Source organism: Arvicanthis niloticus, chromosome 30 (genome assembly GCF_011762505.2).
Source record: "Arvicanthis niloticus isolate mArvNil1 chromosome 30, mArvNil1.pat.X, whole genome shotgun sequence".
Taxonomy (NCBI): Eukaryota; Metazoa; Chordata; class Mammalia; order Rodentia; family Muridae; genus Arvicanthis; species Arvicanthis niloticus.
Window position 1 is genome coordinate 21195838 of NC_133438.1, and position 25194 is coordinate 21221031.

At 42.0% G+C, this 25194-nt stretch overlaps 1 long non-coding RNA gene across 1 annotated transcript; it reads right to left on the reverse strand.

Annotated features, from left to right (window-relative positions):
* Positions 1-3485: 3485 nt before the first annotated feature.
* Positions 3486-23151, reverse strand: LOC143440717 (uncharacterized). The gene is made up of 4 exons (XR_013108186.1): positions 23048-23151; positions 19585-20179; positions 5633-5795; positions 3486-3559 (listed from the first exon to the last, which is right to left on the reverse strand). It is a non-coding gene; the product is annotated as an uncharacterized LOC143440717 (long non-coding RNA).
* Between the last annotated feature and the right edge of the window lie 2043 nt (positions 23152-25194).

Genomic DNA, 25194 nt, shown 5'->3' on the forward strand with positions numbered 1-25194 from the left:
AATGTCTCTAGCTAAAATTTCAGCTAAAATTAGACAATAAATCTTGTTGGTTATGAAATTCTTAAGATTCTCTGTGCCCTCTTTCATATGGCATAATGAAGATTTATCACAATTGGTTATTGATAAAAATTAAATCATATAAAAGACAGTTGTCTTTCACCTGCTCAAACAAGGAACAAAATTCATCCTGAACTGATCTGTGCTCCTTGCACAATCCATATGAATATCTTAATGGTACTAAAGTTTGGGTGTGAGATTTATATATTACAAAATGTACAGCTTTGACAAGATTCATCCTCAGAGATCCTAAAATTGACCTGCTGTTCCAGCCCTCTGCTTCCTGATGCTGTCCAGAGAGTTGCATAAGCCCAGTCAATCTCTATTTACATTATTATAGTGTTGTTATAGGCTACATTATAACTTTCTGCAGTGAATACCAAGGTTTTGACTGTTGTATCTTGGAGTGTGCACTACAATAGGCTAGAGACAAACTCTTAACTCAGCGTTATTACAAGTATTCTAGAGTCATGAATGGATACATATGTCATTGCCTTTCTCCCAACTACTGTGATTTTTTTCTTGAAAGATAACAATAATCGCTGTCAATATTTTAGAAGCACTTTGCTTCTTAAGAAATTATTGGTTTCATGTGCCATGAGCTAGCAAACCAAATCGGCACACTTATTTGGACAACACTTAAATCACGAGTGTGAACTCTGTGAGTCCCTCTTGTATGGGCAGCAAAGCTGAAGACTTCCGGGGCACTGATTTTATGCAAACTGTTTCAGCAACTCAGGGAGTTTTTACTCTAGGGCTCTGGTCCAGGCTGCAGGTGATACTCACTTCTAGGTCATTAAAGTAGGCTTCTGTGTGAGATTTTTTTTTGTAATCAGTAGTTCTAATTTTTAACAGAAATCTTCCAAATTTGCCTGTGAAAATATACAGCAAGAGTCTTGGACTTACTACAGTTTCATTATCCGTTGTTATTGTCCCGTGCATGTCATGATGTACATGTGCAGGTCAAAGAACAACTTTGTGGGGTTGGTTCTAGCCTTTCATCTTCATGTAGGTCACAGGGATCAAACTCAAATTGTCAGGCTTGTGTTTGCAGAGCCATCACACCAGCCATTAGCCTTACTATATTTTTATGACAAGCATGTGCCCAGTCCTGGGTTCAGTCTCCAGTCTCTGTCTGTGTCTGTGTCTCTGTCTGTCTATCTGTCTGTCTGTCTGTCTGTCTCTCTCTCTCTCTCTCTCACAAACACACACACTGTCACACACACTCAAACACACTCACACACACACTCACACACACTCACACACACTCACACTCTCACACACACACTCAAACACACTCAGACACACACACACTCACACACACATGCACTTACACACACACTCACACACACTCACACACACTCACACTCACACATACACACTCTCACACACACACTCACACTCACACACACACTCACACACACACTCACACACACTCACACACTCACACACACTAAAGTGAATTTAGACACCCTTAACTAAACATGAGTTAACGTTTATATCATTCTGTCAAAATTCTCCAAGTGATCCTACAGTTAATGGTTTGCTTTATCTTCTTCTTCTTCTTTTTTTTTTTTTTTTTTTTTTTTTTTTTTTTTTTTTTTTTTTTTTTTTTTTTTTTTTTTTTTGGTTTTCTGAGACAGGGTTTCTCTGTGTATCCCTGGCTGTCCTAGAACTCACTCTGTAGAACAGGCTGGCCTCGAACTCAGAAATCTGCCTGCCTCTGCCTCCCAAGTGCTGGGATTAAAGACGTGTGCCACCACTGCCTGGCAGTTTGCTTTATTTCTAATACAGACTATGTTTAGGTTAGATGGTGTTGCCAGAATGAAACACAACAAGCTGAACATCTTAAACAACAGACTTATATTTTCTCACCGTTCTGAAAAGCAGAAGTTTATAACCAAGATGGTGTCAGGGATGTTCATTCCGTAACCCTTCTTCCCAGCTTGTAGACAACATTCTCCATCTCACAGTATGCCACACAGCTATCCCAAGTGCTCGCTCAGGGAAAGATCTCTAGTTTTCCTCTGCTTCTCACAAGGACAGTGGCCCTACTGGACCAGAGCCCCCACACCCAGTTTCATTTAACCCTGGTTACCTCATTAAAGACCCTCTCTCCAGATCAGTCAAGCTGGGACACACACAAGAGGGATAGTAACCCATGGCTAATCAATGAAAAAAAAAAAAGCATTCAGTGTCATACTCTTGTATACTAAATAATACTTTGTGTGATATCTTGATTGGTCATCACATTTTTCTCTAATGTCTGCACAAGTATACACTAAGTCATCAAAACATATTCTTCTGGCAGCTTCACTTTCAATCACTGTAATTAAAAGTAATACGAATTTCTCTTGGAAAATAATGACTGCAAGCATTTTTTGGTAATTTTTAATTTTGAGGAAGGTAATTCTGCTGATTCAACCATTAAGAGCATTTTATAAGATGTGAACCCATACTGAGTAACTTTCTGATGAATTTTGAAATATAAATATCAGTAGATCCAGGGCTGATCATTACAGAAGAATATTTTACAAAGATTTGATTTTATAAACAAACCAGTTTTACATCAGCCTGAATTTGATTTTAAATGCAAATTTGTACAATTGTATTTTAATGGTTCCTTTTACATTTTCTCTGCCTTAGGGAGACTTCACATAACTGACTCCATGGTTTGTGTATAACCAAGACTTCTGCTTATCTGCTATCACTAGTCATTAACTGCAAGAGAAAAATGAATTTAAAACAGCCTGTTTTGTTAGTGACTGAGTCATCTGAGCCTTCATATGTAAATAGTATTCTATTCCATCAGTTGAGCTCCTCTCTAAGATTGATTTCAGGAGTTGGAGTGATGGCTCAGCGGTTAAGAGCACTGGCTCCTCTTCCAAAGGTCCTGAGTTCAATTCCCAGCACCCACATGACGGTTCACAACCACCTATAATGGGATCTAGTGTCCTCTTCTGGCATGCAAATGAACATGCCAACAGAGTACTCATATATAAATTAATTAATGTCCATTTCCAAGTTTGCTAACGTTTGTCTTTCAAAAGGTTGTAATAATTACTGAAGCGAATTTAAACTCAAAAGAAATCCTAATAACTCCCTGAAAGACTTCACCACAACATCAATGTATACATTTTTATTTTGTAATACTTTACTAGAAAATTTTTACTTGGAAGAACCAGTTACTGACTACCAAGAGTTAAGATGTATGCATGTGCTTTAGGGACCGACTGGTAAACTGGTCTCTGGGCAGGGTCTTGGCAGAGCCAGCATAGAAAGCTTCTCCTTGCTGCTGCTGCTGCTGCTGCTGCTGCTGCTGCTGCTGCTGCTGCTAACTATGATAGTGATGATGATGATGATGATGATGATGATGATGGTGGTGGTGGTGATGATGATGATGATGATGATGACACTGCCATCATCACCAATCTGAGCCAGGGCAAAAGTCCTGGCTCTGTGGCCAGATACATTGCTGAATTCTTTTGCTTTTTGTTTAAATCTAAAGAAAATATATTTGTATATCAAAGATTGAAAACGATAACATAGTAAGCTTAACAGATTTGTTATCAAAATAAAAAAAAACCCTCAAAAATTTGAAAAGATGGTGGTTGTTTTAGTTTCATCTCTCTTGTTGTCTGAAATACACTGACAGAATCGGCTTTAAAGGGAGAAAGTATTTATCAGCTCACAATTCCAGGTTAAGCCCATCATTGTAGGGAAGTCAAGGCAAGAACCTACAACAGCTAATCTATGATCAAGAGCTCAGAGAGAATGAAAGTATTCATGTTCAGTTTGTGCTCTGCACTTAAATGGCCATTATACCCTGCCTAGGGAGTGGAGCACCCACAGTGGACTGAATCTTCCCACATAAATTAACGTAAGACAATCATTTAACAAAGCTGTCTTTCCAGATCATTCTAGATTTTTTTCACACCAACAATTAAAATTAACCATCATAATGATTAATCATTGTTTGATTAACATGCCTCTTGATTATATTAGTATTTCTGGTGTGTTCCCAACAAAATCTTAAGCCTGATGTAATTCAGTCTTCATAGATGAATTATTATTATCTTTCCATTAGACCATTATTTCCTTGTAGGGACCTCAGAGTCATCTTGAGACACCTGAAGACCATGTTCACCACCCAAAAGAGATTTATTTGCCCCAGAGAAACAAAGGGTAGAGATAAGGAACAAAGATGGGGACAGAGGAAGAAGGGGACAAGGATGGGAGATCAAAGGGCCTCTGGATAGAGAGGAGACAAAGGAAAATGGTGGCTTATAAAGGTAAAAGGGGAAACCTTGTGTTAGGACAGGGTGTTTAATTGGGCAAGTTAGGGCAGCCAAAGGTGGCTTTTGATTGCTGGACTTCAATGCTTTGATAGCTGGACCTTGGTGGTCAGCCTCAGGATGAAGTAGTCAAGTAAGGGAACAGATCTTTAGGGCTAACTTGAAGAATGTAATTTGATGGTTCTTAACAAGGCAGAGGAAATGGGGGAGAAGGGCAAGGCCTTGCAGAGCCATGTTTGCCATGTTCAAAGAGTCCCTTCAATCTTAATATCTCTCTCTCTATCTTTCTCTCTCTCTCTCTCTCTCTCTCTCTCTCTCTCTCTCTCTCTCTCTCTCTGCACTCTGAAAATGACCAACAAGGTGCTTTGAAATATATGAAGTTGTATAGGCAAAACGAAACTATTTCTCTTAAAAATAAATTTTGAAGCTATACCTGATTGCAGAGGCCTGCAATCCCAGCAGTTTGAGAGTGTGGGGCAGGAGATCAAAGGTTCAAGACTTACCTGAAATTCAGGGTAAAATCAAGGCCAAGCCCCTGCAACTTAGTGAGACCCTATCTCAAAATATGAGGAGAGAAAGAGAGAGTTCTAGAACCCTTGCTTCATGAATGAAGCTCCTGTTTCCACTACTGAGAAGAGTTGGTTCTAGGAGAGAAATGGATTATACCTAAAACTATACAAATCAATGCCAGTATGCTGAATCAGGCTTGGTATTGTACACGTGAAGTCCCAGCATTTGGAAGACAGGCAGAAAGCTCAAGAATTTAAGATTATCTTGTCCTTCCTTCACAGTGAGCCTGGCCCCACGCTACATGAGACTCGTTTCGAACAAAATATAAAATGAGTTTCTCTTTGCCCACACAGTGCCACAGGCATCAATCACAACTGTGTTCCACTTCGTGCATCTCCTCTACACAATTGTCCAATCAGATTCACTTACAAAACAAAAACTCAAAGATGAGGGGGATATTTTAAGATGGCAGATACTCAGACAAACAAGAAGTCCTTTCTGAATTCATGGCTTTTATGACTATCCTTTCTCAACTTCTGATGGGCCAGGTCTCCTATCCCAAGCTCTCTTTCTGTCTTCTCCATTGTGAACTCATAAAAATAGCCTATTGTCTTTTTAAAAAGAAGAAAGAAAAGGAAGTTGAAAATGGGAGAAATCCCCAATTCGATAGCTATTACTATCTACCCAGTAATTACCCATTCTCTCATCTTCACTTTTTAAAACATGTAGTTCTTCTCAGGGGCATGTGCCATCTTCACGGGATGCCTTACCTCAAAAGTATGTGATCATCAGTTATGGCAAGCTCAAGCAGAAGTCCAGAGGTCTGCTAACGGTTTTTGGAAAAATGTTTGCCTTTCTTCCTGTTCCCCTTCCTCTTCTGAAAATGGAAGGCTGGAGGTTGAAGGGTCATCTTGCCACCCTAAGAAGACAGAGCTGGAACACAGTACATTGAGTGCATCCTGAAGCTGCTATGCAAAGCCTAAGCAGTCAATCAAGCTGTGCTCTTGGTGTTACCATGGAAACATCTCAGCTACTCTCTACCTCTGCAGCCAAATGTAGTGTTAATTCAGATACCCTCACAGCTTACTGTTTGTCTCCATTCACATTATCTATGACATCTCTCTGTCGTCAGTGCCTTCTCTTGTTGTACTTCCAGTCCTGCCCAGCAGTACCTACCCCTCTCTAGGCTAGGAATGGCCTCAGGCTATGAAGCCCCAGAATGTCAATCCTCAGCAGCTCCTCCTACTCTTTTCCTCAGTTGTGGAGTCCTCAAGGCAGGAGCCTTACATTTTGTACTGCCTCACACAGTTGCTTGGTTTCCTAATTCCCTGCTTCCTACCACTTTCTCTCTGCAGATTGTTCTTGAGGGAGTCCTCATTTTCTGGATCACTTATTGGAAACCCAACCTAAGTCACATTCTGAGATATCTGTGTAGAACAGGTGTTACCAGGGATTGACCAAAGATAATTTATAAAAGAATCAACTTTGTGTCTCCTTGCTTTTCTGTTTAGTTTTTGTGACAAGAGAGTCTATGTAGCTCAGGATGGCCTCACATTCATAATCTTTCTTCCTCCATCTTGCAAATGATGGGATCACAGGTGTCACTACCATACCCCAATGGCAAAGCCACGCAGTTTAAGTGATTGTCCCATGTCTGAAGAAACCTTCCTCCCTCATCACACATCCCAGCTGAGACCATCCCAGGAACCTTCAGAAAGTCCACGTGTTTCATATATTTCAGTACACTGGAACTGGTGTTACTCTCAAGAGATGGCCCCAGCATGATACCAACAAGAAGAAAAAAATACAGAGAATACAAAAACATATATTTGTTGACTGAAGGGCGCTTTTTCACACCTGAGAGCAGGGTTACTGAAGACACTTCCCAGCATGGTGCCATCTCCTATAGGGGCACAGCTTGACACCCTCACCTCCAAAGATATGATTACCTAGCAGGCATGCTGTTCTTTTCTGCTGGAGATAAGGACGCCATTTCAGAGGGTTTTTGGGTTTTTTTTGTTTTTGTTTTTGTTTTTGTTTTTTGGGGTTTTTTTTTTGCATATAAAAGAAAACAGTTTTATTCACAGAGTTTTATCTTGATGTTGTTAGATATCTTGATACTGATGAAGCTAGTAATTCTATCTAAAGACCTAAACCAACACTTTCACTGAAAAATATTGCCCATTTCTGGCCTGGAAACTCAGAACAACCAAACTGAGCCCCTGGGGCTCTGGCTAGCAGTGCCCAACTGAGGCCTGAGATGGGAACTGAAGGCTCATCCTCTCTTGAGGAGGCTTGATTACCTCCCACTGCCAGGGGCCTGATGGGTTAGTGAAAAGACATGCAGACACCTCTTAGGAAGCAAACAGACCCTCTGAACTCAATCCGGGAAAAGCGACATACTCCTGGTTTGAAGAAGAAATCATTTTCTTAAAATTGAAAAGTTCTTTCTGCCTTAAGAGGTCTTTCTCAATAATACATTGCCTTGTGGCTCCTACTTTTTATTGAATCTTTTGTTAATTTAGAGTTCCTCCAAGCTACGTTTAGAAAAAAAAAAAGGCCAATATAAAGAAAGCTTCATTAATTTTAAAGATTCACTGAACTACGTGGCTGGGAAGAAATGTCCACCTCAAGTTCATTTAATATTGAGCTGAATGATTTTGATTTCAAAAAGAGGCAAGCGACCCTCCCTCCCTGCCCTTCTGAGACCAGAGAGCCACACAGTCTGCCCTGATCTGTAGTGAATACGAAGGCGGCTGTGTCCCAGTAAAAGCTTTTCTATTGCATTATCAGAAACCTGCTCCAGGTAGCCTAAATAAAGAAAAGGAGAGTGTGTAAGTGAAATGACCTTGCAGTTGTTTCAGAGAATCTGGGGACAAAGAGAACGTGTGAACTCAATGGAAATGTGAGAAACTTAAAAGCCCTCAGGAAGTCATGAGCACCCTGCTCCACTCAGGAACATCAGAGCTTCCTGCATATCTGCACGTTCATCTTGCACATGGCCCAACATGCTTGCCATCTGGTCTTTCTGGCGTGAGCTCTCAGCTCCAGAGCTCATCACGTACTGACTGGATAAGTTAAACCCTCAAGAGAAAAACCTAATTGGTCTCACTCATGTTGTGCCAACCTGGGCACTGTCTCCCTACCCTCAGGTCAGGAGCTCAGTCCTATCAGCCACCTGATGTCTGCTGCTGGACAAAGGAGAGCCGCTTAACATTCAAAAATCTCTGTGACAGAAAGCAATGGACAGTTTGACAGGCTTAGATGGTTTGTTTTCCTGAAAATACTGTCAAACAAAATTAAATCGTGTGGAGTATACTAGAGTTTATTAATAAAAGAGTAGTTCAACCTATCATTTATCGTTGTTGCAGCAGTATAACACATCCATGGATTTTTAAACAAGAAAGATTATCAATAGATACCAATGAGGTATTTGATGAAATTCAACAGCTATTCATGTCTGACTAAAAGCGCCATTAAAAAGGCAAATTGTAAGCCTATTAAAATTTGTGATAGACAAGAAGTTAGAAACTTTAGTATAGAAAGAATTCTTACAAGATAGTAAGTTTCATTTATTGGCTTTCAGTGGAAAAATTGGATGGAGAATGTGAAACCACTATTCATATACACAAAAATGTCTCATGAGAGATTAACACCCAAGTAGTTGAAGATTAAAGCATGTGATCTCCCAAGGGTAGACATACAGTCTCCTACAATGATTTCAGATGAGATCAGATGTGTTCAAGGTAGTATGACCACAGACCCTGCAATAATTGCAGGAGCACACCTTGGTAAAACTTTTAGGTACGTTTTTATATTATTTACCAAAAGCCTTAAAATGTTGTATCGGTTACTTTCCTTATTCTGTGATAAAGCACCATGATGAAGGTGCTCTAGAAGAAAAAGATTATTAGGACTTGTGGTTCCAGAATGGTAAGAGTCCATCAAGGTGAGGAAGGGGCGAGCAGGAGGCAGCCTGGCAGCTGGAATAGGGGCCCAGAGTTGACATCTTGAAAGGCAAGCACAAAACAGAGAGAGTCATACTGGAAATGGCTTGAGTCTTTAAATTCCCAAAGCCCATCTCCAATGGCACACTTCCTCCAACAGAGCCTTACCCCCTAAGCCTCACCAAACAGTGTTACCAACTGGAGACCAAGTATTTAAATGCACGAGTCTATGGTGGATATTTTCATTCAAGCCATCACAGATTATTATACACCAATACTGAGAATTATCATACATGTTCCGATATTTATGTCAACAAAGTACATCCCTTACAATACAGAGAATTATAAACAATGAAATTACATAGCAAATGTGAGAGATAATGATGTATGACATTATAAGACAGAGGTAACTGTTAGTTAGGGTCTAAGAATTGCTGAAGGAAGACTCCTGACTCAAATCATATGCAAAGACAAAGAACATTTATTCTGTACAAATTACCAGCACACAGGGATCAACCATTCGTTAAAATGGTGGTGACTTGAGAGGCTCATGAACACCTTTTATGCAAGTCTAGGGAAATTTTCCAGAAGAGTTAGGTAGCCTCTAATATGATTGGTAGGGGCAAAGCAGAGACATTAGTATAATTTTGATTGGTTGTTGTGTTCATTATATTTGGTGAGACCTTGTAGAATTTTGGAAACCAACTCAGTTCTGGCTTTGTTTTCTCCTCCAGCTAGGTGTCCCAGGAGCTAGCTCAGCTCCAGACTTATCCTCCCTAAGTCAGGGTCATCTTTAACTAACAGGCTCCTCCTTCTGAGGAGCCCAGCATGCTTCCTGGGGGATTAGAAATTTTTATTCCCAAATTCTTTGGGCCTTTCATTATCAGAATCTAAGAAAAAATTCACACAAAATAGTTTACAGTCTTAGTTTCAGGTAGAATGTTTTTATGTTATCTGTGGCTTTCATTTTATTTCTTTGTGCTTCCCTCACCCCCAGATAAAATTTCATACAGAAGAAGAAAACTGTAAAGGTATTAGATTTATTTCTCCTGGACATCAGAAGCAGAGAAGATGCTATAAGCACTCAGTAGTTTCATATTTTGCCAATCCAAGAAATCAAACATAACAGGACAGAGCTTAATCCAGAGGAAAACAAGTCAGACAAGGTAAGCCAGCAATCGCAGACCAGAAGTACAGTGACTATAAGAAAACACAAATGCTTCAGGAGAGGTAGTCATGTTTGACTGCCTTCTCTCAGGTTCTGAAGATTAAAGACAATAATAACCTTGAAAGTCCTTTCGCATTTTCAGAAATAGTGGCATAACAGTGGCAGTAATAATTAGATGGGTGTGTCATTTTAAATTAAAAAGTTATATGATCTTCTGCAAGCAATAGTCACTATTCTCTCTTGCCAGAACCTTATGGATTTTTGCTTGCTTGCTTGCTTGCTTGCTTGCTTGCTTGCTTGCTTGCTTGCTTGCTTGCTTGCTTGCTTGTTTTACTGACGGACAACAAATGTGCTTTACTCTTTCCTTCCTGGGCTGTGTGAGGCAGAGGAGACAGGAAGAGAGAGAACTAGGGTCACAAGTTCTCACCTTTCCAGGCACTGGAAAAAGGGGGCTGGGGTAGCAGCAAGTACCACCATTGAGCGTCTTACTGCTTACAGCTGGCCCCTAGAGGAAGCCATCAACTTCTCCATAGGAAAAAACTAGGGTGGCAGCTGAGTCCATCTCTAGCTCATTATGAGCAGCTCCACAGAGAAGACCTGGCTGGGCTCAATCCTCTAATGATATGAAGCTCACTGTTTCCCGGCAAGGACTGATCCTGAACTCTGGCTTTTTGGTGGCATGAGCATGTATGTATTCTGGGCAGAAGAAGGGGTCAGTTTTTAAACAAGATTGTGTGATTTCTCGAATCCTTCTCCTCCTCCTCCTCCTCCTCCTCCTCCTCCTCCTCCTCCTCCTCCTCCTCCTCCTCCTCCTCCTCCTCCTCCTCTTCCTCCTCTTCCTCTTCCTCTTCTTCCTCCTTCTCCTCTTCTTTCCTCCTTCTTCTTCTTCTTCTCCTTCTCCTCCTCCTCCTCTTCTTCTTCTTCCTCCTCTTCCTCTTCCTCTTCTTCCTCCTTCCCCTCTTCTTTCTTTTTCTTTCTTCTTCTTCTTCTTCTTCTTCTTCTTCTTCTTCTTCTTCTTCTTCTTCTTCTTCTTCTTCTTCTCCTTCTCCTTCTCCTCCTCCTCCTCCTCCTTCTCCTCCTCCTCCTCCTCCTTCTTCTTCTCTCCTTCTCTTTCTCCTTCCCCCTCCCCTTCTTCTCCTCTTCTCTTTTTTAGGATGTTGCTGAAAGCCATTGCTAATTTTTCGTATTTGAGCTCTTTTCTACACACTACACAGAGAGGACTTTTAAACTCATTTACAATTCATTGTTGCTGAAGCATAAAATTACTAGGGAGGCTGCAGCTATGGCAGGACTGCAAGTTCAAGGCTATCCTGGGCTACATAGTAAATGCAGGGCTAGTCTAGGCTGCACAATAATTTCAAGGCTAGCCTAAAGTTCGTGAGACACTCTCAGAAAACTGAAGGACAGTTAGGGGTAGAGCCTAATGGTGGAATGCTAAGAAATCATACATATACATGTACCCAACAAACTTGCCAAAACCTGCATAGAAAGATAGCCATGAGTGCATGTTTCTGTAACCCCAGGATTTGGGTGGAAGCAGACAGATTCCTAGAGCTTGCTAGCCAGCCAGCCTAGCCAAAATGGCAAGCTTCCCGTTCAGTAAGAGACCCTGTCTCAAGACTGTAAGACTGAAAGAGATACAGAGAGACACCTAAATCCTGTTCTTGCTTGTGTAAGCACACACACCTACACATTCACACGCATACACTGTGCATATAATATACAATAGGTGTGTATACAGAATGGGGAGAAGAGGGAAGGGGAGGGAGGAAGAAAGGGAGGAAAAAGAGAGAGAAAGAGGGAGACAGGAAGGGGAAGGGAGGGAGGGGAAGAAGGGGAGAGGGGGAGGGATAGAGATGAGGAGGGGGGAGGAAAGGGGGAGAGGAGAAGAGGGAAAGGGGGAAGGGAAGGTGGGAGAGGTAGGGGAAGGAGGAAGGGGAGAAGGGGAAAGGGGAAAAGGAGGAGAGGAGGACGGGAAGAGGAAGGGAAGGAGGGGAGGGATGTAAAGAGGGAGGGGAGCTGTGCCTAATTCACATCTTGAATAAAAAGTAGCTGCTCACATGGAGAACAGTTAACAAATACAACTTTCTGAGGGACCGTTTCCAATTGTGTTTTACAGATCTACCATTTCTGCTTCTCCATCAACATCTATTTCAAAACCGAGTGTCTTTCATGACTTCTTAGGTGTGTGTGTTGTGGTTAAAACACAGCTGCTGGGTCCTTGCTCCTCTCGGTAGGCTTGCTTTTCAAGGGACCGGGCTTGGCCTCTTCCGGGTCTCATTGTTTTCATCTGAATAATGAGAAGTGGAGCACTTATTTCCTCGGATCTCCTGAGAGGGTGGAATAAGGCAAGGGCAGCAACTGCTGTGGCTCAGCCTGGAATCCCAGCCCATGAGAGACTGAGGCAGGAGGATTCTATCCCAGCTTGAGCTACATAGTGAATTCCATGCCAGCTTCTGCTGCACTGTAAGACTTGGACTCAGGAAGGAGAAAAAGAAGGAAAGGAAGGAAGGAAGGAAGGAAGGAAGGAAGGAAGGAAGGAAGGAAGGAAGGGCTCAGTACCTGCTTACTACATCACCATAAATGCTGAGTAGATGATGAGACTTTACAAGTTCAATAACACCATTATCAAAAAAAAAAAAAAAAAAAAAATGTAATGAGAGCTGGCTGTGGTGGCACAAGCCTTTAATCCCAGGACTCAGGAGGCAGAGATAGGTGGATCTCTATGATTTTGAGGCCAGCCTGATCTACAAAGCGAGTCCAGGATAGCTAGGGCTATGCTGAGAAACCCTGTCTCAAAACAAAACAAAACAAAAAAAAAAAAAAAAAAAAAAGCAAAGCACTTAACGAGAGATTCCCAAGGATGTGAACTTAGTATAATGACGCTAAGGCAAGAGGGCTGTGAGTTCAAGGCTAGCCTGCTCTATGCAGTACATTTGCAACCACCCTGGGCTCCATAACAAGAAATTTGTCTTTAAAAAAAGAAATAATAATACGAGGAAGTGCTGCACAGTCACAGGGAAAAGATTCTTTGATCAGCTCCTTAGGATTGAAGTTAAGATTTTGAGATTGTGCTTCAGGAGAGAAAATGCTAAACTAAGATTTAAGAGATACGTTGAAGAATTTGTTTTGTCCCTGGGACAGAAGGAAAAGGAGAAAAGTCCAATGGGAGGAAGCTAGACAAGGAGAGGGACATAGGGAGAGAGACATAGAGAGACACACAGAAAGGCGGAGGCGGAGGCGGAGGCGGAGGCGGAGGCGGAGGCGGCAGGGGGCGGGGTTTGTGCTAGGTCACCTAATCAGTCAGGCACAGGCTCTTAAGTCTAGACCTTTTGTCTAGGAGTGTAGAAGGAACTCATCGGCACGCCTGCACAACTCTCTGCTTTTCCAGGGGAACCAACTCCTGGGCTGGACAGTCAAGCCTGCTAGACTAGATCCTGGCCTTGCAGCGCAGTTTTTCTGGAATTGCAGATAAGCACTGGGAGCTACCACAAGGAATGGGCAAGACTCTGCTTCCACGTTGGATCTCAACCTTTTCCTCTGTTTTGTTCTGTTAACAATCTCCCAGACCTCTCACTTCAGAAGACCTGCTGTGTTTCTAGCTACTCATCATCAAATTATTCGATGGTGTCAGCTCCTCATCGCCTGAATAGTCACTTGACTTCAGCAAAGGCGTCTGCTGGCCAAGCCTTAGCTTTTGTCAGCAGAGTCAGTTGGGGGAAAAATGTGCCCAATATTTATCCCAGTGTGTTTTCAACATCTCCTTTTTGCCTAACATAGCATTCCATTTTCCTATGTTACTATTACTTAATAATTTTATAATAGCTTTATCTGAGATAATTTATTTGACTAGTCATGCAGGCGATGATGGCTCTAATGTACAGCTCTGCTGTCCGCACTCCTCAAAATGCTTCCCTGGGAAAGGCTCCTGGACATATAAGGAAAAGGCACATAGAGTAGGAACTTTTAAATCTTGTTTTTGGCCAGGCAATGGTGGCGCACGCCTTTAATCCCAGGACTTGGGAGGCAGAGGCAGGTGGATTTCTGAGTTCGAGGCCAGCCTGGTCTACAGAGTGAGTTCCAGGACAGCCAGGGCTACACAGAGAAACCCTGTCTCGAAAAAACAAAACAAAAAACAAAAAAAAAACAAACAAACAAAAACAACAACAACAAGAAAAAACTACCATAAATTTTGTTTTTGTTTCTTAGACACAGTCTCACAGGGGAGTCCATATGGCTCCAGAGTCCCAGTGATTCTCACGCTTCAGACTTTTGAGTGTGAGGCTACAGATATAGCCTTGGCTGGCTATAGAAACTTTCTTAATGCATATTTTTCATTGTTATCCAATGAACAAAATGGTGACAGTTTATAAATCCTAATAGTAACTCCTGTCAGCTTGGTTAGCAATATTTATAATCCTTAAAGTTCGCCAGTTTCACATGCAATAAGCAACAGCTTCTTTATAACTTTGTACCACACATAGACGCAGGTCCTGGTAGTAAGCCAAACACTTCATGTATAGACTCTACCTATTGCCAGAAGCAAATAAATAATAAACAATACAATTTCGGGGCAGATGATCTAAGAAGAACAGTAAAGCAAGGTGCCGATACCGTGAGGCGTGGGTAAGAGCGGTATTTTATACAGGAGTCCGGGAAAGCCTCTCTGCTGAGGTCATAGCCAATCAGAAACCTCAAGGAAGCAGAGAAAATGGGATAAACATATTCCTAGTGTTTGCTAACATCCAGAGAAACGAATGAACTCTCTGTGCTCAGGAACTGCAGGAAGGCTCTGGTGTGAAGTGGTCCTTATGGGGGTAAGTGACTCATTCCAGGTGATGGACAGAGAGCCTTGTCATTCATTTAGATCATATTCTGCATATAGGGAACATATCTGACGGAGCATTATTCTAACACAAGGTGCAGGCACTGGGTGGAAGAAAATTCGTTGGTGAATTCATAGGGTAAAAGTCTAGAAAGAAACGCAAAAAAAAAAAAAAAACTGTATTGCATCTGGAAAAAGAGTATGGTGATCTGGAAGATAGAAAAAGAAAGAATGTTATCCTCTTTTTGTATAACTCAAGCTATGAATGCTGCATGTGCATCCCGTAACGAAGAGGAATCCATTTCCGGTGCTGGTGTGGAGATTTCACTGCAGGAAACAAGGTTGGATGGATGCAGCAGCCTGTGGGAGATACTGAGCTTGACCTCAGAGGAAGTGGTTGCAGATGTGAAGTGATCAGACTTGGTATATTTTGACAACAAAAAAAACGGCTAGTGGATAGACGTGGCCTTGAAGAATGGCAGATGCCAGTGGTGGCCGCTAGGTGTTTGATCAGTGCTAATGACGGAATATGGACAAAGATAGGATTGACCTCAGGAGGATGAGGGGTGGCAGATGAGCTGAGCCTAGCCCAGGGGTGTCTGTGTGAAGAGATGACTTTAAAAGGAACGTGGGACCAGCCACAATAAATGTTGTTGACAGGAAACGTAATGTGAAAATGGAGAGCTGATTTAGGAAGATGAAGGTCACCTATAGCCTTGGTAAGAATGGCATTGATACAGCAGTAGGTTAGTAATGCATTAGCGCACGTAATTAGTACTTAGTAACTACTAATTCGTGATGACTGGCACGTGATTGCTGTTTTAGTTCTTCATAATTTCTAGCACTTTCATTTTCCACTGATATTTTAGGCTTTTTCATATTGAATTCAAAGAACTCTGCATGTGTTTGTTATACGAGTTGTGTATGGCTCTCGCTGGCTTTATCGTCTCAGCTTTCCTAGGGGCCTTATTAATGTATTTGCAAGAGTCTATCAGTTTTGCAGTTAGAGTCATTGACTTCCTAAAAAGCAGTAAGTGGACACCTGTGCGTCCCTCGTCTTCCTTTTTACCGTTTCATATTTTATGTTCAGCAATATCCATTCAAAACCTGCTTTACACCAGGTGCTCCCACTGAGCTCCAATAATTAAAAAAATATCATTTGTTAAACATTTCTTTCCTTCTATTTTTATGAGAGCATCTATTGTGGGTTAAAATGAGTCCTCCAGAGAGGCGTGTTGCCCTTCTCCTCATTTGGAAATAGGGTCACTACAGATGCAATTGCCAAGGATGAGGCCATAAAGAGTCGGGTGTGCCCTAAATCCAGATAACTATCTTGATGTCACAGACACAGATGAGTACAGAAGCACACGGAACAAAGACAGACAGCCATAGGAAGTCACAGGCAGAAACTGAGTCACCACAAACTATGACATGAATAGAGCCATAGAAGTTGAAAGAAATCGGTCCCCTAGAAACCTTATGGAGTTCATTCTCTGCCAGCTTCTTGATTTTGGACTTTTGACTCCTAGAGAAATAGCAGACAAGGTTACATTGTTGCTGCTGCGATGTTTCCTTACAGAAGCCATAGCAAACCAAAACACCATCTGCACCCTTCAGGGGATTTTCTTAGAAACTGGGGTCTTTCTGGTGACTTCACTGATTTATCTCTGCTATTATACTGGTGCTTTTATTAAGAGTCTTACAGTTTATTTTAAAGGCATCTATCTATTAGTTGTCTTTTCTGAATTTTTGTAGGTAATCTTAGAAGTTTCTCTTAATTACTGTTCTATTGCTGTGAAAAAGACACTATGGTCAAGACAGTTTACAAAGGAAAGAGTTTAAGTGAGGACTGGTTTACAGTTTCAGAAGGCTAGTCCTAGTCCATGGCCATCTTAGTGGGAAGCGTGGTGGCAGGTGTAGTGCTGGAGCAATAGGCGAGAGCTCCTTTCTGATGAGAGGGAGAGAGAGGGAGAGAGAGAAAGAGACTGAGCCTGGCATGGGCTTTTGAAACCCCAAAGTCAAGATTACACAAAACAACAAAATCTGCAGTTCTTCTGTAAAAATATGCTTGCAACTTTCTTTTTTGTTTGTTTGTTTGTTTGTTTTTCGAGACAGGGTTTCTCTGTGTAGCCCTGGCTATCCTGGAACTCACTCTGTAGACCAGGCTGGCCTCGAACTCAGAAATCCTCCTGCCTCTGCCTCCCAAGGGCTGGGATTAAAGGCATGCGCCACCACCGCCCGGCTACCATACACTTCTTACTCACTTATCCATTCAACAAAGACTTAAGGAAGACTTACTATGTTCTGGGACCCAGAGAACCCAAAGTTCCTTATCCAAAGGATAATCCAGTCCTCAAGAGCCATGTTCTCTGATGGTTGGAAATCTGAATACTCAATTCAATTCATCTGAAACTGTCTGGATTTGAGCAGATTTGTCTTCTCTATGTATAAGAATTATACAACTTTGTTTCAGTTCAGTTTTTCTTAAACATAGAGTTCAATGAATTAGGTATTAAATGAGGAACTACATACAAAGCATTGAATAAAAGCTGTTATCTCTGATCTACATTTTAACAAATTAATTTCTTTAGCTCATCCTCAGCAAAGAAATATAACATGCTAGTTATATAAATATAACTAGGTTTAGGTTCAGAGGTTCAGTCCATTACCAAGGCAGGAAGCATGGCAGCATCCAGGCAGTTATGGCTGAAGAAATATTTCCATATGCATGATGAAATACCTTGCAGATAGAACCCAAGTCTAGATACGAATTCATTTATGCTTCATGTGCACAAAGAAATATAACATGCAATGTGTCTAATACACTTTGAAGATACATGCATAGTAGTTTCACTTAAAAATGGCCTACCTAAAGTCAGTTTGGCATGTACAAATCACCATCCTTCCTTCAATACTAGCAGACTGTGCTCCTGCAGAATGGAGTGTGCATGCTCTCTCTCCTACCCATCTTAAATCACAGCCATTAGATGCTTAATGATGCACTGTTTGGTGCCTAGGAAACAGCCTGTACCAATTTCTTACTATCCAGACCAAAGCTACACAAAATGTGTTAGACCACATGTATCCTATCTGTAACATCAATAGAACCAATTCACCAGTGTGGACAGGTGACAACACATTTAATCATATGACGGTTGCTTATCTCCTCTGCAAAATGTTTGAGAGCATTTCAGCTTTTAGATTGGGGTGGAGGTACTATGCATGATGAAATGCCTTGCAGATAGAACCCAAGTCTAGACATGAATTCATTTATGCTTCGAGCGCACACTGTGCTCATAGCCCGGAGGCTATTAAAATGTTATGTTTCCATGTACCTGTGTTTTGACTGTAAGATCACTTGTGGGTGTTTCCATTTATGATGTCATGTGTCATGTGGGTACTGAGAACATTTTGGATTTTGGACCATTGTAAATTTGGATGTTACATCTGTATTGCTTCAGAACAGCTTTGCAGACTGAAGACAAAAGCAAAGCCTAGGGAAACTCCACGTTCACACTCTCAGGACAGCCTGTGAACAAGATCTTACACAATGAGGAGTCCTGGGCCAGAGACTTTTTTTTTTTTTACCCACTTGATGGACTTGAATAAAGGCCAAAATTCTCCAAACTCTCCATGAGTGCACACACACACACACACACATCTTTTATCACTGTGAGCTACTGCCCACCATCCAGGGTCAAACACCGATCACACTGATGTGTAGGAAATCTATGGGGAACAGGTCTTCCAGTGGCTAGGCTATGGTTAGCAATCGTTGCAAATCTCACTTCGGAAATTCTCTGGATATGCAACTGCTAGTCCAACCCTCAGCAGAGGCTGCCCCCATCATGCCTCACCCTACTCATCCTGACGACTCACAACATGAATGGTGAATATATTTAGGTTTAGCCAAGCAGCCTGTGTTGTGGTCTAAGCTCTGTCAGTTAGCAGCTAATCCTGTAACAATGAACATGTCACCTTCTTGGCCCTTTTCTCAGTCTTTTATAAAGGGATGAGTTTTCACTAGGATCTCTAAGATCCCTTCCAAAGCCAATATCCAAGCACACTGATTCTAAACTCCTCTCTGTGACAGCCCTTCCGATATTTAAATGAATCTGTCACATCACCTCTCCTCAGCCAACATCCCCTCCCCTTCGGAGTGTCCCTGTCACTCCTGGTTTCCAGATCCCTCTCTGCTCTGGCCATTCTCCTCTGGAAGTAGGCCAGTTCAAAAGCTCGGTTCAGATAATGGGCACAGTGGAGCCTGCCTGGGACTTCTCCCTGGGAATCTGATCACTGCCAGAACCAAGACTGGCAGACTCAATTAGAACATCTGGTCACCTTCCTGGTACCCACAACCCTGTGGCACAACCACCAGCCTCACAATCAAATGAATTAGATTTAAAATCCTGGCTATTAAGAAAAGATGATGTCTCCAAAACCTTTTTAGCTTAGGAAAAGAGACGCATTAAGAAATCTCATTGAAATATCTACTCCAATGCCCCCCAGTTCCCAAAGAAAGGCTTGTTCTGAGGGGATGGAGGGGAAAAGAGAGAGAGAAGAAAAAGCCATCACCCACCAGGCTAAACAGCCAGAGATGTTGCTGCCACCGTGTGGCAGTTGCTATATACTCTATGTGTGGACAGAAGGACAACCATCCAAAGACTCATTTTAGGAATCCTGAGAGACTGAGAAAACAGGGAGCCTGCACACCTGACCAAAAACAAAAACAACAACAACAAAAAACAAAGAACAAACAAAAACAACAACCAAAAAACTCACCTAGATTTCTTCTCTCTGCTCACATCACTGGTTTTCCTCTCAGCCGCTATAATATCAGAAAGACACATTCTTTAAAGGTGCCCCTGACACCGGATATCCATCCACATGGGAGCAAGGGCAAACCAATGTTCAGTCATACCAGAGTGTGGGACAGTTTCAGGACTATAGTGTGTCCCTCCTTCCTTCCCTCCATCCCTCCCTTCCTTGCTCCCTTCTCCTTTCCTTTCCTTTCTTCTTCCCTCTAAACATCCTCTCCTCCTTACATTCAACCAATCTAAGTGTCTGGCTAGGACAGACCATGTGTCCAACTTTCTCATCCCTCTGCCCCGACCTGAAAGACAAAATAAATATATTTAAGAGTGATTATTACCCAGACCAGAAACGACACAGCCTTACAGAGACGGTGGTAAAGATGAAAACGAAAAGATTGGAAAGATACTTTAGAGCCGATACAGAAAAAAATAGGGGGCTGCAAGGGAAACCGACGCAAATGACGAAGGGCAGCGCCTCCCCCTGTGTCCCCACAAACCTCGCGCTGCCCTTCCTGCTTCTTTTTCCTCTTTCTGTCTCCAGGATGTTGCTGCTCCACAGGAGTCTGAAGTGTGAAGAGAGAAAAGAAAGAAACAGAATGGCCTCGAGGCAAAACAGTCTACAGCGGTACTTTTTAGATTCGCGTACTGGAGCAGCAATGTCGTGTGGCGGAAGCCGCCAACCCCTGTTCTCTGAGTAGTTACCCCCGTCCTTACAATAATATGCCTCTTCATGGCAGCCTGTTTCTGTCACTGCCTTTAAGCCATTCATTCCTCAAGAATATCTTACTGTTTTACCGCATGAAGCATGGATCTGCATTTCGTGTACATACAGTGCGCATACAGATGTACAGTGTATCTAATTCACTACATTTTCAGAGAGGGCATCAGAAAAAAAAAAATCCAAATACATTCTTTAGAAGTGTGATAAGAGGGTAGAGACACCAATGTTGAGAAGTCCTACCACACAGAACATGCACCTTAGAGTCAGAGGTGTAATGTAGATTAATAACAATATTCTCATTCTCGAGGGACAGAAGAAGGGAGGGGGAAGATGTCTGCCTCCACGTGTGCATGCAGGGCTGCAAACAAGGGCAGACATTTAATGTGCTTAGACAAGGCACAGCATGGGTCGGCTTTGTTGGGGTGCCTCAGAGAGTGAAGTTGTGACCTGATCTCCTCCCCAGAAAGTTACCCCAAGACAGAAAGCACCTTGTTGGAGTTCCGCTAGCCTGCCACTGGCTCCTCTTGTCTCGTATGCCTGGCCTGAGTACACACATTCTTCCAAGGGTGAATGAACCTAACCCCTGTTCAACTAGCTTCAAGACAAGAAGATAAAATGTCCCCTGAGCCACAGGCACTGCCCAGAGTGAGGAAGAGGCAGAGAGATCTGTGCTCAGAGGTGATGGGCATAGGTCAGGCCAATCATACAGTCTGTAATCACCAGCTCAGAGAGCAGTGTCATCAGGGATAGCAAACTTCTTCATGCCCCCCACCATATTCTGCCACATCTTGATAAAGCATGCCACTTTTAAATATATTGTTTTATCACATTTACTTTCACTAGCCCGTTGATTTAAAGGCATTAACTATGTCTGTGTCTCTTCATGCCATGTGCACCTGTATGCTCTCGTCCTGTTCTTAAATGATGTGAAAGACAGATGATATGTAATACTGAGACTCGGGAACCAATACTTCAAAGTTTGACACATCAACATGCAGAGAACTTTGAACTAAAATAACAGCCTCACAATGAAGGCCTCTCTGCTGTTCTCCCACACCCCACAATCCCATTACTTTCACTCTCTTCTCCCCCTAAGTGTAGGGCCCAGTTTCTCTAAAGATCTCCTCTGTGGGAGGATCCTCCAGGGCACTGAGTGGTAAGAAAGGCTAAATGGGGGTGGCACAGCTGAGCACAGAAGAACTCATCACAGACTGGGGTCTGCCCAGGGTCATCCATGGGCCCTAGATGCCTCTTCCAACTGCTTATATCCTCCATGTCCCTCCTCTAGTCAAAAGGGCATTTAATCTTCCCTGTGACACTAAGCTGTCGGATGTTCAGTTTCCTGTGAGGCCACCATGCTTGTAAGGAATGTACATACCTCTTCTCCTGAATCTGTATACTGCCTGCTCATTGCAGGAGGCTCAATTTCCAAACTTTTGTGGGGAGGGTGGATAGAGTTTTTCTTTTTCCCTATTTTGAATGTGTGAGTAAACAGACGGGCAGATGGATGGAGGGAAAGAGAGAAGTAAGGGAGAGAGAGTTACTTTTTTTTTCTGGGGATCAAGAAAGAAGCACGGATGTGTGGATGGGGAAGAGACGGCCATTTTAGCTTTTCTGAGGTTCGTGGGTGACAGTAACTATCTTCTTCTCATAAAAATCTTTATGTCCTCACTTATGAAATAGTTTACAAAAGCCCCTTCCATCCTTCAGATTCTGTGCCTTGGGACATCCTTACAGTTTGGGGGTGGCATGTGGGTTAGGGGTGGGAGTGGGTATTTGAATTTGTCTGGCTAAATATTTTATGCCCTCTTTGTAAATTTCTTGCAAGTTTGAACTGATCTGAGCTGCCAATCATATATGTTATTTGGTAGGAAACAGCAATCTATTTAGCCCCATGTCAATTCCCCGTGAGAGAGAAGTTGTACAAGAGCAGTAGCCTGTTAAATTCAGCTTCAAATGACCACACTGCCTTTGAGATAGATAGGTGGGTAGGTGGGCAAAGAGAAAGAAAGCAGAGTGAATAAGCATCTTTGCTGTCTAGCTTTAGGTATAATTCACTGCAGGCACCCAGGAAATTAAGTGGCAGGTGTACATCTTCCAGCAATTATAGGATTGGACGTTGTCCCATTTCTAAGAGCAGGTGCCTGGTCGGGTCTGTAGACTGAGTCCACATAGGCAGGGCCCTCTGTTTGCAGTCTTTCCAAAGGGCTTAGTGGCATTTTTATTAGATGCTGCTCCCTTTCCACTGACACATCAGAACCAACACACTGCCCTTGCAGTGCCCTTGAGCGAAGATGTTTAGAATTATAATGACAAGAAAAAATTCCTGGTGTTCCTTTTCCCTCAAAAGATCTTGGAATTTACAGAAAGTTCCAAAAAACTGGGTCTATTTTCTTCTTATAAAGTATTTTCTGTAAATTAATACATGGGCACAACCACTGTGCATACACCAGGCCAACTGTCAAAGTTGGTGAGTTTTAACATTCTTAAGACGGATGATGAATTCTTGATGTTCCCACAGGGACATTTTCATCCAGGACTCTTTTCAAGGAAGCTTTCTGTTAATTCCGTGAAATAGTTGCCCTGTCTGGTTATTCCCAGATCATACAGGAAACCCCACCAAGCAAAGCTCATGTTAGGATAAGAAGCTCCAGGCAGAAGCTTCTTCATGGCCCCTCAGCTCAACTGAGGCCTCAGCTGTCAACACTACCTTGTGACTGTCACTTTGCCAGCCACTTCCTGCAGCTGCCATCTGGCTGATTAGAAAGTCGAAGGGCCTCTGGTGACAAGCACTCGGGGCATTTCTCCAACCCTTTAGGAAACAGAAGGAAATGCAGGACTCTAATTAGAGACCTAGAGGCCACTAATAAATAGTTGGAGCGGCCTTCAAGAGAAGACTCAAGCATCTAAGGACCAGAGTTCCTCATGTATCATTTCACACCTCTCTGCCAGCACCTGCCCATCACCTCTGTTCTGGCCTATCCTTGTCTGTCTTGCCTTTCTTCTTCATTTTATTTAACTATAAATCTGAGTATTGCGCCCGCGGCTCTATTCTTAAGAATTTCTGCTTTCGTATCAGGTCTTTGCAACTGTCCCACTTGTATCTATCAGGTACCATATGTGAAGCTAAATGCTGGGAATTCAAAGACTGCAAGCAGTGAAATCCCTCTCTTAAAAGTACTTACAACCAAGATGACCCAATATCTTGTTCCACACTGATCCATTTCCCCTCTCTGTGCCCCCTATCCTTAGTTTGCTTAGGCCACTGGTTAAGACATTAGGCTCTGAGCCCAGAGCTAAACCACATTTGACCCCAGCTTTACCTTCCACATTCTGTACATCTTGCCTTCGCTCACATACCAAGCACCTTACTCAAAACCCAACTTTTAAGACGTAGTCTTACAATGAGTAAGGGCGTAGATTCCATCAATCAGTCTGACTTTGTGCACTAAGACACTGTGCTGATTCTTTCCCAAACTGCACCAGCCTTCCTCCCTTAGAAATACAACCCAGAGCTGGGCCATAGTTCGACAGTACAACCCATGATTAGCATGCTCGATTTCAGTCCCCAGCACTGGAAAAAAAAATGATGTTAAATAAATGTGTAAATTTTCATCTACTTAATAAACATCTATATAATTATTTTTAATAATCCTAATAGTATTCCTATCAATACCTATTTGCATAAATATAAGTATATTTACAAATAAATACATTTCTCAACTATTGACTTTATAGATTAAACCAACCTCCTAGGTTAATTTTTTTTTCGGTGTTTTACTATAACAGTAGTGACCATCAACCTTACAAACACAGGGATATTATGACCATGGTTTGGGGGGGAATTACTCTTTTCAAGGCAAAACCCCAGATCAAAGCCTCTTCTTTCTTTAATACTCTAATGAGGTAGTTCTCAACCTGTGGGTCTCGAACCCGTTCAAAGGGGTAGCATATCAGATATCCATCATATCAGATATTTACATTACAATTCATAACAGTAGCAAGATTATAGTTATGAAGTAGCAACAAAAATTGTTCTATAGTTGGGGGTCACCACGTGAGGAATTGTATTAAAGGGTCATAGTATTGGGGAGACTGAGAACCACTGGTCTAGCAGCTGATCCTAAGGTGCCCCAGGAACCTCTAGTCAGTGTGAATTTCCGATTCTCCTAAACCTTTACTAAAACTCAAATTTTTTTCTGTCATTCTGAGAAATGAAAAAATTTCAAGTATAAACTTATTACTCTATGAACATTTCTTTATTAATTAACTACCATTTGCAATTTTATTTTATTTTATTTTATTTTTTTTTTTTTTGGAAAATGGATTTTCCCTGATACTAATGGAGTATTAGAATTTTCCTTGTTGACTAGAATGTCTTTCCCATATATTAGCATTAACCTTTTGTCTGATGCAGATTGAAATGTTTTCCTCAACTTTTAATGGGGGGGGGGTTGCCACCTTAAAATTTACATATCTATGTATAGACGAGCCATCAACTCCCAGAGAATGAATTCATTCATTTTCTTTGCTTCTAGTCCTTCTAAAAAGTCATTTTTAAAACTAAGCATTCACAGAACCAACATTAATGTACAAGAAACAGCTGCCGTGGAAAAAGGAAGAAATACTTTGTTAGTAAACGATATAAAAATATTACTGTTGAAGGACTTCAGCTTTTAGAATCGTAATTTTGTAGTAAGTTTGAAGATGGGGCAGGGCAGACTGATGAACTAGTCACAAATGCGGTGTGGACGCCAACTCGGAGTAGTTGAAAGACACTCCCGAATCCCAGCATCATAATTGATCAAACAGAACTAACTGAACCACGCCATCTGGCTTCTGTATGAACTCTACAGC